Source organism: Sesamum indicum, linkage group LG8 (assembly GCF_026168435.1).
Source record: "Sesamum indicum cultivar Baizhima isolate 11 linkage group LG8, ASM2616843v1, whole genome shotgun sequence".
Lineage (NCBI taxonomy): Eukaryota > Viridiplantae > Streptophyta > Magnoliopsida > Lamiales > Pedaliaceae > Sesamum > Sesamum indicum.
This window is the reverse complement of record NC_142664.1, coordinates 22,953,747-22,968,936: the sequence shown is the minus strand read 5'-3', so window position 1 is coordinate 22,968,936 and position 15,190 is coordinate 22,953,747.

The following is a 15,190-nucleotide window of genomic DNA, read 5'->3' as shown; positions in this document are numbered from 1 at the left end:
TGGGTAGAGCAGAGTGCAGCCAATACCAACAAGATTCTCTACCTTATAATTACCTGCCAAACAATCATTAATCTTTTGTTACTTTCCTAATTTTATACATTATTATTCCTTTTTCATTCTCAATTATTTTTCCTCTTTATTATTGCTTAATTTACTTTCAGACCAAAGTAATCAGTATAACCAGACATTCTATGTTGATTGCAGACGATGAATTTTAATAACTTGTAAATTTCAAGGTATCCTCTTCATAGTAATGTACATTTGAAATAAAATTGCAAGATGTATACAAATTCGGAACATGAGATGTCAATTGCACAGCAGGTTGTATTAGAATTTTGATTTATTTTGAAAAAATTTAGTCCGAATGCAATTTGATTACATCCAATTTAGTCATATAATGAATGTATTGTAGTTGTAATTTGATTAATTTAAAATTTTTTAAAAAACCTTTTTTTTTATGGAGTGTAATAGTATTTGTTTTGTGATTGATTCAGTATTACCAAATTTTATTTGATTATAATATTTTTATATACTAATTAAATTTCATATATAGTGTGCCTTAATTAGTTTGGTTAAATTTTTAGTTGACGAAACGAAATCGAGCAATTCTTTAAAAAAAAGAAAAAAGAAAAAATATAGCAGCAAACTATTGTGTCATTTAATACATGGAAGATAGTAAAAATTAAGAGTATGTTTGGAAAAGCTTATAAACTTTTCAAAACATCTTATAAGATATTCAAAAACTTATATTATTTGAAAAAATATTTGATGATTTTTTTATAAAAATATGATTATAAAATCCCAAAATAAGATATTATGAACTTATAAGCTATTTCAAAAAAATAAAATTAAACATCTCATAAACTTCAAAACTATCTTACATCTGTATGAGCTTATAAGATGTAATAAATAAATTTAGCCAAACACCACTTAAACAAATACACAGTTAAATTAGAAACTGCTCTTGTTAAAAAATTACAAAATAGAACACAACAAAAATACGACAAACAAAAAAGTTACTATAAAAATACAAAAATATACCCACGTACATAAAACTCGAACCCAAAAAAATTTTATTAAATAAAATATTTTAAATCCCATTTATATATTACTCAATTAAAGTTTGGAATTTGTTGCTATTAAATATTTTATAATAATAACAGTATCTTATTTTATTTCATAATAATACAATATTATTATGTAGACACCTAATACTCATCATATCAGCACGGAATTTCCTCTCTTTACCAACTTTTTAGATCTTCTCTCAATAGTCCAAAATATATCTCAATTTTCAATAAACCTACTACCTTTCTTTATACTATTTTATCTTTCTTCATAAATAATTATGCCACTCTTATTCATAATAATAATAATAATAATAATAATAATAATAATAATAATAATAATAATAATAATAATAATAATAATAATAATAATAATTATTATTATTATTATTATTATTATTCGAATTTAAAAAATAACTTCATGTCAAGTGATTTTATTCGAATTTAAGGGTATAATAGGTAATTAGATAAAAGGATAATTACACTCCCCCTTCATGAGGTTTTGTATAATTACACGTAAATTATTTGTGATTTAAAAATTACGTCTAGCATCCCTGAGATTTTTTAATCTTCATAAAATTATAAATACATCCTTAAAATTATAATCTTCACGGGGAGAAGGACATCAATAAAAAAAAAGAGTAAATTAATCGTCACTCTCAAATTTTAAGTCTAATTATATAAATATCTTTTAATCTTTATAAAATTATAAATACATCCCTTAAAATAATAGTTGTAATTATAAGTACACCTCTTATTTAGAAGTAAAATTTCACATACACCTCATGAGTTAATTTACATCGACGTTCTTCAAGGGGTTTACATAATTTTGTAAGAAATATGAAATATTTGTGTAATTACTTTTAAATTTAGGGGTGTAAATGTAATTACCCGAAAAATAAATGACGTGAAACCATGTGACAAGGAAATGTGATAGGCGTCACAATAAACAAAAGAAAAGGTCAAAGTGTTATAAGAAAATACGAGGAATAACAATTTAAAATTTTAATATTATAAGAGAATATTCAGAATATTCTTTTAGGGTTAGTCCGTAACAGCAAGTGAAAATTTAATATATTTAAAAATATAAAAAGAGTAGTCAATGTGTATAAACTACAAAGAAAACTGCGTATTTGGTACAAATGTTTGGTAAGTCGGACTAATTGGTAATTGAAGCATTGCTAAAAAAAAATTGGGGTTAATTGTATTTTTTGTTCTATAATTTAGATTATTTAGTTTTTTAGAGTAGTAATTTGATTTTGTATTTTCTTAATTTTTATGATTTCAGTCATATTTTTCACTGGAGTTCACCATTCTCATCTGAAAAATACATGTGCATTTCACGGGGTCTTTTAAATTGGGGTTACTACTGCTATTGACTCATTTTTTGTAGTATTTTTGTCCTTCAACTTTTAGGGTAGCATTTTCATCCTGATCTTTTTAATTTTTGCAATTTTAATCTTTTTTTTCATCGAAGTTCACTATTTTCGCCGGAAAAAAGCATGTACATTTGACTCGGCTTTTTAAAATTGGGGCTACTATTGTTATTGACTCATTTTTTTTTCAATATTTTTGTCCTTTAACTTTGTAGGTTAGCATTTTGGTTCTATATCTTTTTAGTTTTTACCATTTCATACTTTTTTTCCTGCTGGAGTTTACCCTTCTTGCTGGTAGAGGTGAATTGCAACGAAAAAATTTGACTGAAATTACGACAGTTAAGATGTATAACTAAATGCTATCAAAAGAAATTAAAGGACAAAAACATCAAATGCTAAAATTACGAGACCTACAATGCATTTTAGCCCTAAAATTAGTTTCTATATTATAAATTATTACAGTTGGAAAAAAATATGGTAAATTAATGCTCTCGATCCAAATAAATTAGTGTAAAAACTTGAGTTTTGATTATGATTAATCAATATTTGCTACGATTTTAGTTATGATTGAAGTATTTATCATAGTTTTTAGTTGCGGCTAGAGCATTTCCCGTACTTTTTAACTATGGATAATATTTTCGCTACCTGAAACAATAGCTAATAGTTGTTATGCATATGTAGATAATTATAGTTTGCCATAATATTTTGCTTTTAACCAAGATGTTTGATCATAATAATAGTTATGTTTCTTCTACTGCATGAGCAAACAAGGTTGTTGTAACTAAATCACAATGTGGTGATTTTAGGTCTAAGACTGAGATTTTTTAGGTTGGAATAGAGGTATTGTCCGTTTTAGTTTTGATTGAAACCTTAAAAATTGGTTTGTAAAAGAGTGTCTTACTAGGAAAATAAGATTTTAGAGTTTATAAATCATGGCTACATCATCAGCCGACATCTCCCTTAAACAAGGGACGTGGGATGAGCCTATGCCCTTGTTTTGTGGGATAAGGTATTAATAGTACTAGCAAGAGTTTTACGGGTTTGTCATTAAAAAAACATCTTAGTAGGGAGAAAAAAATTAGGACTTATAAATTTGCAAGCTCCTCATTTATGATCGATACAGGATGTACGCCAAAATCAATACTTATTTTGACAACATTTAAAGAAGATCGAGACGATTCTTTTCTTTTTTTTCTTTAATCTTTTGAAGAGTAGAAAATTTTGAAGAATTATTATCTACAAATTTATAATAAAAGTTCACATAAAAATATTAATCAAAATATGTAATTACTATTGCTGTGCGGACTGCATATTCTTTACCTCAGTATTTTCTATAAACTCTTTATAAAAAAGGTAAGGAGTTCTCAACTCATCATAAAAAATTTAAAAAAATATTCAATTTTTTTGAAATTATTTACAAAATTATCATTTGTAACATATTATAAATTGATCCATAATTTTATTTTTTCCAAACATTTCAAGTGCTAAATATTAAAATAAGATTTAGTATCTTATAAGTTCAAAAATATCATATAAAATATTGGAATATTTTTTCTTGAAATATATATTTAGCATATGTTTTAATGTATAATTAATAGTTACATTTAATCATTTTTTTCAATATAGAAAAAATTGATTAAACTAAAAAAAGGTGAATATTCTTTTCCTTAAATATTTCTTTTCTTTCAATTAATTTATTTATTGGAGTCAGTGGTAGGTCAAATCTTTTTCTTATCCAACAGTTTCTTCAGTCTTAACCTGACATTATTGTATGATATGAACATGGGCTGCTGTCCTTCGGAGGTTGGCAAGAAAGTACACACACACACACATATATATATATGTATATATAATTTCTTTTTTCTGCTTAGAAGTTTTTGATGATATTATAATATGCAATCAGATCTTGGCCTATAATTCTAACTTAATTATAATCTAAATCACATGTAGAATATTTATTATCAACCTTCTTGATAGGGGTTAAATCACAAAACAACCTCCACATATAAAGACTATTATACCCTCAACAACTATGAAAATGACCAAATATGATGGAAGTCTGCATCTTTTTATTCGGGTCGTGTGTCGTCTGGTCCAATTCAACTCAATGGCCCGATTTATCAATCATTTATCCTGAAAAGCATTTAATGGATCAAACTATTATGTATACCAGTTAGTGTCGTCTGCAGATATATATACATTTTATGTTATTGAGATCTATCTTTTCGATCCCATCTTATTTATTTTAAAACTCTATTGAACTTAATGTACTTTTGTCTTTAGACCAGTCAAGCCCCTCTAGCTCGAGGTCCTCGGGGACGTAGATGTGTAGCCTCCGTCCGAAACATTTTTAAGTTATAAGTATTTTGGATTGAAAGATGTTAAAGCACATATTTCAAATTGATTGATTTCATTGGATGGTTTCTCAAATTGCAATAGACTTTAAATTATTTTACACCCAATTTGAAATGATTTTTTAATTATCACATAAAGTTTCAAATCTCATAATATTAAAGGCATTTAAAATACTACCTTCAATCAAATTCAAATCCCTTAATCCATGCAAATCCTTACACATTAAGGATAGTTTGACTACATTGCTGGGGTTAATTACATAAACGTCAGTGGACTACGTTTAATCATACAAACACTTTTTAAAATTAAGTTTAATTATACAAATACTCTATATCTTTCAAAAAAATTACAAGTATACTCCCTAATATTGTTATTATAATTTACGTTAATACCTCCTTAAACGCAAAACTTACACAAACACCCTCAAACAAGAATTGCATCAACAATCTCCCGAGGAAGGTACTTGTAATTTTATGTGTAGTTATCTATTTAATTAGTAATTGGTCATAAGTTATTATTTAATATTGATAATTAATAGGTAAATTACGTTGACACCCTTAAAATTTATGGTAATAAGAAAAAACTCCCCCTTAAATTCATAAAATCTCACACACTTAGTTCAAAATTGGGTAAAGACATAATGCCCCCACAAAATATTGATCCAACAGGAAGATGTAAATATAAGACGGAACAAATTTAATGGGAAAGCAAATATAATAATTCAATACGGAGTTATTTATAATTAGGACAAACTAGAGGGATGTAAATATAATTTATTCTTGATGTGTAGAGTGTTATAATTGTTACTCATAAAAATTCGTATTAAAGAGAATGAGTTATTGAAATTAGGATTGAAAAAACAACCAAATCACTCGATATTCGACGATTGATTAGTAAAACCTCGTTTGAGATCGATTTGTTAATTTAACAAACAAAATTTGAAGTTAATTTTTCATTTGATAAATTTTCAAGCTAATAATACAATTACATTTAAGACATCAAATTATTATAGTTCCGTCCGTATTCGATTTAATTAAAGCTGGTTCAAAAACAAGTGAAATTAAATTCAAAATAAATTTTCAAGTTCGATAATAATTTAAATAATAATACGTGGGCACTGATTTGACTTAGTTTAGGAGCCTAGTAGGATTGGGAGTGTCGCATTGACCATAGTGGAAAATTTCCTTTTGCAATTAATTATGTAAAAATATAGCGTACAGAAATAATTTCCAGGTGAGGGAAAATTCATTACAGAGAAGAAGAAAGTTGGTTACGTACTTTAATCGGAGTTGGAGATCCGTTTTAGATTTTATTCCATCACTACGCCAACCCTAAGATAATGCTAATTTATTCCTACACCACTCCTATTACGCCACTTATTTTCCTTTTTTTTGCTTGGAAATGTGAAATGGCGAAATTAACCTTATTGAGCTTGATAGATTAACCAACTATACAAGACAAAAATTAGCATGGATCTGGTCCGATAAAAATTTGATTTTAATTTTTTAATATTTACGATCCAACTGCGGTACCTTCTAAATTCTAATATAAATGAGATTATTGTGACCATTCCATCATTTTTGCGTCAATGGTTCACGTAAAATAATTAGGACCTTAAACACTTTTCTCTCTGCAATCTATTTGATTTTAGTATTGAGGGTCATTATCGAGATTTTTCCGACATGGTTATGAGGGATTTGAGGAGTTCCTCGCACTTTAAAGGCAACATAATCATAAACTCACTACAAATACGATATCTTCATGCTCGATTTACAACTTTTGCTACTTGATATTCTTTTATGATCTTCATTATTTATTCTTGACGACCTTACTAACTTGGGTATCAAAAGATTATAATCAAAGTTTTTTGGTACGGTTCTTATAATTTCTTGCTTTGCAGATCATGTTATAAGATTTTCAATTTAATCTAACTGTACGGACATATTTTTTTATTCGGATTGGATGCATGTGTACTTATCAAAATGAACACACATCTTATATATATATATATGTATATTTAAGATCCAAATCCAATTTTATTGAGGTGCAAATCAATTCAATTTCCATAAAGTGAAAAGGTTTGTTTGGAGGAAGCAATAAAATAATCCTAATATTAGAGTTTAGAAATGCATACATCCAAACAATTTTTCTTTAATTCGAATCCTCCCAATCCCCAACGCAACCTAACAAGAAAAAAATAAAGAAAAAAAGCCCTATCTTTCCTAAGTTTTAATTTCTTTGTTTGACTGATCGCCTTTTTTTGGCATAATAATGTCAAAAAGTAGAATAAGCGGAAAGCAGACCCCAATTTCAATTTTTTTAAATTCCTTGTCTTGTATGAAACTTATTCCTTTCTAATAATTAGGGTAATTACAGGGATCTCTTATGAAATTGAAATTCAGTATAATTATAAATAATTTTTTGTTATTTAAAAAGTTATTAATATCCCATGATTTTAACAGTTGCTGACAATTAGCTCAACCCGTTAGGTTTTCATCCGTTTTTTGTGTAATTATAAAAAGGAATAATTATACCTCCTTCTCATGAGTTTGGTACAATTATACGTATATCTTTGTGATTTGAAAAATTAAATTTAATACTCATGTGGTATGCTTTCTTGTAATAAATAGGTTCCTCCATTAGTCAAAATCATTGAACTTTGTGGTATTAAAAAGAAAACTTAATGAAAACTTGATATTTATCATCGATTGATTTACTACTCACTTATTGTAGATCAAATAATTTTTTTTTTAAGTAAATTACCCTTATAACGTAGAAAATATACCTCCTCAAATGCATTAATGTGTGAAGAAGTATAAAAATAATTTGATCATAAAAAGATTTATTTGACCTGCAATAAAAATCAAGAATAAGTAAATTGGGTGTAAATATGAATTTTTGTGCGATTTTTTTTGTTAATATTAGCAAGTTCGGTGAATTTTGACTAACGGATGGATTTATTTATTAAACTGAATCAAACCTCAAGAGTACTGGATATAATTTTTCAAACCACAAGGGGTTTACGTGTAATTACATCAAATTATCCCTTATAAAAATCGCCTTAATGTTTATGAGGATGTATGCATAAGTTTTAAAAAATAATAATGGTTTGTGTAAATGATATTAACATTTCTGGTAAGTACATATGTAGTTTTTCAAAATACTAGTTCAGAGAATGTATGTATAGTTATCTCTAAATGTTATCTCTTTTTACTTGGTTTTAGGTTGACAAGGTGATTTGGGTGTACCTATGCTTACAAAGATTAACAAGAACAAGAGTAGGTAGGTTGTAGTTATAATTCCATGATGTTTAAGTCAGTGATGTTAATGCAAGAAATTGCTCGAGAGCATTAAATATGGTAAAAGAATATACTTAATACTTGAGGCTCATGAAATTTAAGGTAATGGGCAAATTGTAAGACCTGATATGAACTTTATTCAAAGATGTTAATAAGGCTACGGAGATTGGGTATGTTTTTGTATTGAGTTCAAGTCGAATGAATCCGAGGGAGAAGTGTTTGGTCATCTAGAATCCTAGACAATGCCTGAAGGACGTTTTAACCATTCAGGACAATTTAGTTGTTGTCCCATATTTAATAACGTGCATGTTTTTTTTGTAACATTTAAATTAATTTATGGATACTTATGCTCAAAAGTAAATCAACGCAAATTCAAAATGTTAAAGAGTGAAAACTGTACTATCGGAGCTAGCTCAAACCTATGATACTATTTGATGTGTATAGGATAGAGGATATTTGGATTTTATTCACAAAAAGATTAATAAAAATGCCGATGAGGCCTACTCAAAGGGTATGATTAAAGCATCAAAGATAATTACAATGAGCTCTCCTAAAACTTATTAAAATTATAAGTGCTTTTTGTTACCTAAAAAATTGCAAATACTTTATGTAATTAATGACCATTCAAAAAATACTCCTTATAATGTGGGTTGTCACGACTCACGATAAAGGATTTGATAGACGGCCATTAGTTTCAAGAAGACATTTATCATTTTTTAAATAATAGAAGCAGTTATAATTATAATAATTTTTACGAGAATTTATTATAATTTTAATTTTTTTATTATTATCCGTAAAGAACTAAAATAGAAATAAACAAAGTGATTAAATTTGCCCGAGTGAGAAGCAACACCACTGTCAACGACTGACACTTGAAAAATTAATAATTGGTGACAGTACAACACACACAAAAAAAAAAGAAATGAAGAACAAGTGAAGATGGATCAACCAATCATAAAATTACAAGAAAAAAGAAAAGGAGAATGATTGGAGAGAGGCATGTGGGGGGTAATCATAGGATGTTTCAGCTCCTTGTTCCTATTTGCTCGGCGCCCCTACGCTGCACTCCCAGATTCTCTCCTATACCTCTCTATTCCTATACACACACACATATATATATATATATATTTTAGAGGTCTTATCCTTTTCTTTAGGGGAGGCCTTATTCATATATTTTAGGTGCTGTTAACGAAGCCTAATTTTAATTGATAAATTTAAAAGTTTATAAATAAAAAGTTATGATGAATCTCACCATATTTGAATTATTATTTTACTTTAATAATAACTATTTTATATTGAGATAATTACATGAGTTTTTTTTATGAAAATTAGATATAATTATGTGTAAATTTTTTATGTTTTGAAAAATTATATCTAATTTTATTGATAATAATTTTCGTCTATTTATTAGTAAAATTCACGAAATATATTGAAATAAGCAAAAAAGTTGAATGGTTATCCATATTTTTTCTTGATTGACTTATAAATTTTTCTTTATAAGGGTGAAAATGTGCATACTCACATGCATTAGCATGTAAAGCTGTATAAGAATAGTTTTATTAGAAAAGATTTGTTTCACCTGTAATAAGTCGAGAACGAGTCAGTCGGGGGTACATATGGGTTTTCATTTATTTTTTTTGCTAACATTAGCAAAAAGTTGTGAATTTTGCCTCATGAATGAATCTCTTAGTAGATAAAAACAAACATTAGGGATACTCATGTAATTTTTCAAATAACAGGATGTCTACGTATTATTACACAAAATCTCAAGAGAGGGCGGTATAGTTGTCCCTTTAATATTTTTTATATTGTTAATGAACCTAAATAACTGACAAAATTTTTGTAAGTCCCGTTTAAAAAAAATTATTATTAAGGTAATGAGTTCGAACCCAACGTACTAACAGATTGTTATTATCATATATTCATATACTGTTAATGAAATCTAGATTAGTTGACGAAATTGAGACACTGTTTCTATAAGGTTGTGCTCGAATCCAACTAACGAGTGAGTTCTTATTCTACTTTAATAGTAGTTATTGATTAGTTATAAAAAAGTCGATACTATAAAAGCAGTTGTCCTACAAGTCGAGTGAGGAATAGTTGAACTTCTACGTCAAGTAATTCAATGTATCGGATTATAAATATTTAATATTGATGATTAGAATTATCAATGATTAAGATCATAATGTGATTATAGTACGTTTACTCAATATATATACATATATTATATACTAATATTTATTTCAAAATATTATAATGTCACCACTATACTCCATATGCTTTTACCTTCACGTGTGTCTTTTTTATTCAAATCCTCCTCATTATTATTTCCTCATTTTCCGGACTTTGAGATCTCTACTTTAAAAAAAAAAAAAAAAATACGTTTTCTCGATTTATTTATTTTATTTTATTTTTTGTAAAATAGGGATTTGGATCTCATAAGAGAAGGAGTAGAAAAGAGGGTAATTTACATAAATTTTATTTTTTATTTTTACTTATAAAGTACTTAAATTTGTAAAATGATAGTATCAATGCATCGCAACAGGAAAGATAATATTCATGATAAAATACTAATTAATAGTTTTAAAATTGTCATCGTTTAAGATATATATTAAGTGATAGAACAAATATTTTAACAATTATATTTTGATATATTGTATTATACTGTCATTATATATAAACCAGTATTTTTTTTGTTATTAATTATTGCAAGCGACAATTTTTTACGTAAATATTGTCACTAATGAAATTATGAAATTTTTTTATCGTTTCTTAAATTTATTTTGCTAATATTCTTTCTTTCCATTTTTGTAACTTTTGTAATTAGTAATATTAATCCAACACACATATATATAAGGTCAAATTACAGTTGCCTCCGTTGAGATTTGTTATAATTAGAAATACCTTCATATTGTTTGAAAAATCACAAACAACTTCGTTAATTTTAATGTCCATCACTCTATTAAGTTATCATCTACTTTTTATAGTGAATAAATTAAAATATCCTTTTGAATTATAAATTAATATATATATATATTTAGAATTTTGTAAAAATATTTTATTTATAGACTAATATACACTATGAATTATTTATTTTACCCACTCTTAGACTTTTTTTTATATTTCTTAGGAGGTAGAACAGATAAAGATTTCTTTTTCAATCATCCATGGTCTCATTCAAGAATGGTTTTTGATCCAATCCGTAGGAATCAATAGAAATGGCAAATTCCTTATGATACACCAGATCCGCCTCGGTTATTGATAGAGTGAATAGTTTTGCCATTTCTTGAAATCTCTATTTTGATTCAAAATTACGGTGTAACGTGTATCTTCTCCTATTTTGGTAATGGAATAGATGAAATAAATCAAAAAATGAATTTTTGTTCAAGAATGAAATCTTATGAGAACTGTCCGTATCTGGTTCATCCTTCAGAACCCTATCACATCCCGGATCTGATGAAATAGGATGGATTGAGACAGTATTTTGTAAATACGCAAATATCTTGAATATATTAACCAAACAACCTTCTTTAAAAAGTTCCAAAAAGAGTAAAGTACGTAATTTTCACTCATCATTTAGAGTTTACACAATTATTTCTATTTAAGAAAGTATTTATATTTTTTAAATAATAATAGAATATTCGTAATTATACTAAATTTTATGAAATGTATCTGTAGTTTACCCTATTTATAATTCACGGCTTTTATACAATAAAGTGTATTTTTTTTCTATAGAAAAAATGTAAACTTTATCACTACTTACGATAGGTAGGTATTATGGTCCACTAAAGTATAAGTCATCAGTAATATTTTCAAATTTCACTTTTGAAGTTTGAAATTTGCAACTTTTACGAGTATCAATTAATTCTTTGAAAGGGACCTTTTTTTATTGGTTAAAGATGAACATCACATGAATTTCATTGTAAATTCAAAATAATCAAGATTATGGGCTTAGCTTTTTATATAGTAATATAATAAATGATGTGAAATGTCATACATTAATATCATGAAAAATATGACTTCTTGTTATAAATTAATTATCACATAAAAAATAAACAATTATGACGAACATTAAATATACAACAACTATTAGATGTTTTTGAAAGTACAATCGAAATATCAACCATAACTGAATTCATGGTTAACATTTTTACTATAGTCAAAATAAGAGAAAAAATATTGAATAATTTTGGTGAAAAATGTTTGTGTTTTCATTCTCAGTGAAAAATATATATTTTTAATTTTATATAAATTTTTGTGTGAATTGAGAATATATTTGGATTAATTAACGATATTGTATTTTATATTAAACTGGGGTGTCTTTAAGCTGAATTTATTTATAATATTAGGAATATATATATATATATATATTCATATTATGACAAAACATCTCTCTCTCTCTCTCTCCCTCACACATCACATGGATATGTGCATATATTAGGCCTTCACTCCAACTCTAGAAATTGGGTGGTGAGGGGATAGACTGATGTTTTAAGTACTATTAAGAATGGGATGATCCAAATTTGTATTATAATGTGTCTACTTAAAGAAGAAGCATTTAGAGTTGGGCTGGGCCACATGGATTTCACTTTAATTTCTCAAATTTTAAGTTTGTTAGACCAATAAACTTTATTAATTTTTGAGAAAATCGTATATTTGATCTAATATGGTATTTTTTTTTTTAAAATTTAATTTTATATAAGTTAAAAACATCTTTAATATTAGTCCTCACACGCATTTTCATCCAATAATTAACAGATTATTGTACGAAAATTGTTAAGAAGTCTATTAGTTATAGGACGAAAAATGCACGTAAAGACTAAAATTCAAAATATTTTTAATTTATGAGATATAATGTGAAAAATCATAACAAATTAGACTAGATTAAATACATGTAGGACAAAAAAATGCAATTTCTCTTTCATATAAAAGAATTACAGGGTTAATGCTACCTTTGATCCCTTAAGTTTTGGTACAGAAACACTTTAGTCCTCAAGTTCATTTTTCTTAATTTTAACATTCTTAAACTTTAATTTTTATCTTAGTTTGGCTCCTCTGATAATTTCTAGGCAGAAATGTGGCCAAATTTTGACCATTTGGAGGGTGAAATGGTCGATAAATTTGATTTTATCACTTTAGTTCCTTAATTTTGTAAAACTATTAAATTAGTCTTGTTTTAAACAAAAATGACAACTTTTTTATATTTTTTTTCTGCTGATATGTTCTAATTATCTTATGTGAATAATGAAAATTTTGAACTCTTGTGAACATAATAATAATATGTTACTTAACTTAAAACAACAGTCTCTTTTACAATAGTTAAAAAAAATCAAAATTATGAATAAATTTTATAAAATTTATCTAATCTAAAAATATAATAAAAAAAATAAGCCAATAAACTTTTATTTTAAGAGTTAATTAAAGATAGGTTAAAAAAATGTTAAACCTTAAAAACATTTATTAAATGTTTGAGTTTTTGAATAAAAAGTTAGATTATACTTTTTAATTGAATTTTTTTGATGGATTTCATATGTATATATATATATATATATTATATAATTAAATATTTTAGAGGTTTTCTAGATATATAGTTCTATTTTATAAAAACAATTCTATAAGAACCTCTTTAAATGAATTTTATATATATTTGAAATATACCAAATAATTTAGTTAAAAGTACATACCATCAATTTTTTCTTCAAAATCGCAGCTGTTAGTATTTAATAAATATTGTTAAGATTTAATTTAATTAGACTTATTTTTAACTTATAAGATTATAATAGACTTAGATTTTTTAATTATATTTTTAAATTAGATAAATTTTATAAAATTTATTCATAATTTTGATTTTTTGTCACTTTTATTAATTGTTAAATAAGCAATATATTATTATATTTACAAAAGTTCAAAGTTTTTATTTTTCATACAAGATAATTACATCGTATTCACCATTTAAAAAAATTAAAAAAATAAATTTCTTTTTTTTAAAAAGGACTAATTTGATAATTGTACAAAATTAAATGATTAAAATGATAAAATCAAACGTAATTAGCTATTTTACCTTCTAAAAAGTCAAACTCTGACCGCATTTTCACCGACAAATGGTCAAATACCAAATTGAGAAAAAAATTAAAGTTTAGGGATGCTAAAATTAAAGAATAAACTCGAAGGATTAAAATAATTTTAAATAAAAACTTAAACAATCGAATATAGCATTTATCCTTAATTAAATCCTCAAATTTTAATGAGTAATTAATTTAATGCATTCATTAATAACAATAAAAGCAAATCTATAAGGGGAGATACGTACTCATGTGCCATTCTCAGGAGATCTTAACTCAGTTTAATTTTGATATCGTTGACATTATAGTTTTGAAACAAATTATCAATTAAAAAGCTCAAATTAATTGATTAATAATTAAGTTTCAAATTAAAATTCATCGCAAATCGAGACTTTACATATTTTTTAAGATAATAAATATGCAATAAGCTCATACCAAATTGGGTCTTATACATTTTCCCAGATTGATTTATGATAAATAGATTTGTTTATTTATTTTTATTTTATTTAATTGAGCCAAAGTGTGTTCAAATATGATCTGTTAGAAGACTAATTCAGGACACTACAAACACACACCAAATTTACATCGAAGTACTTTTTCTAACAACAAAGCTCCGCGTAAGGTTCCACGTCTTTCTTTGCATCAACTTTTCAAAGTATTTCAAGATGATGCGTAGGTTGCTCCACAAGAATGAAGGAGAGCACGCAACGGATTGATCAAGAACAGACGCCAGCCGTTAGATCGGCACTGGGAGAGATGAATTAAGAGATAATCTGCAAAGCAAATATTATAATCCTTTCAATTTAAATTTATAAAATTGTATATAATGTATATTTTTCAAGTCATAATTTTTTGCAAAAATCAAAATTTAGGAACTGCATCAGTCTTCTAACTATATAGAATTTGATCACACCATACCCACCATGATACGGCTAAATCTAATGGTCCTAAGGCTTTCCATTTTGAGGAGATGTGGTTAAGGGGAAGAGCTTCACTATCATTATGATATGATAAGATTCATCAACATTAAT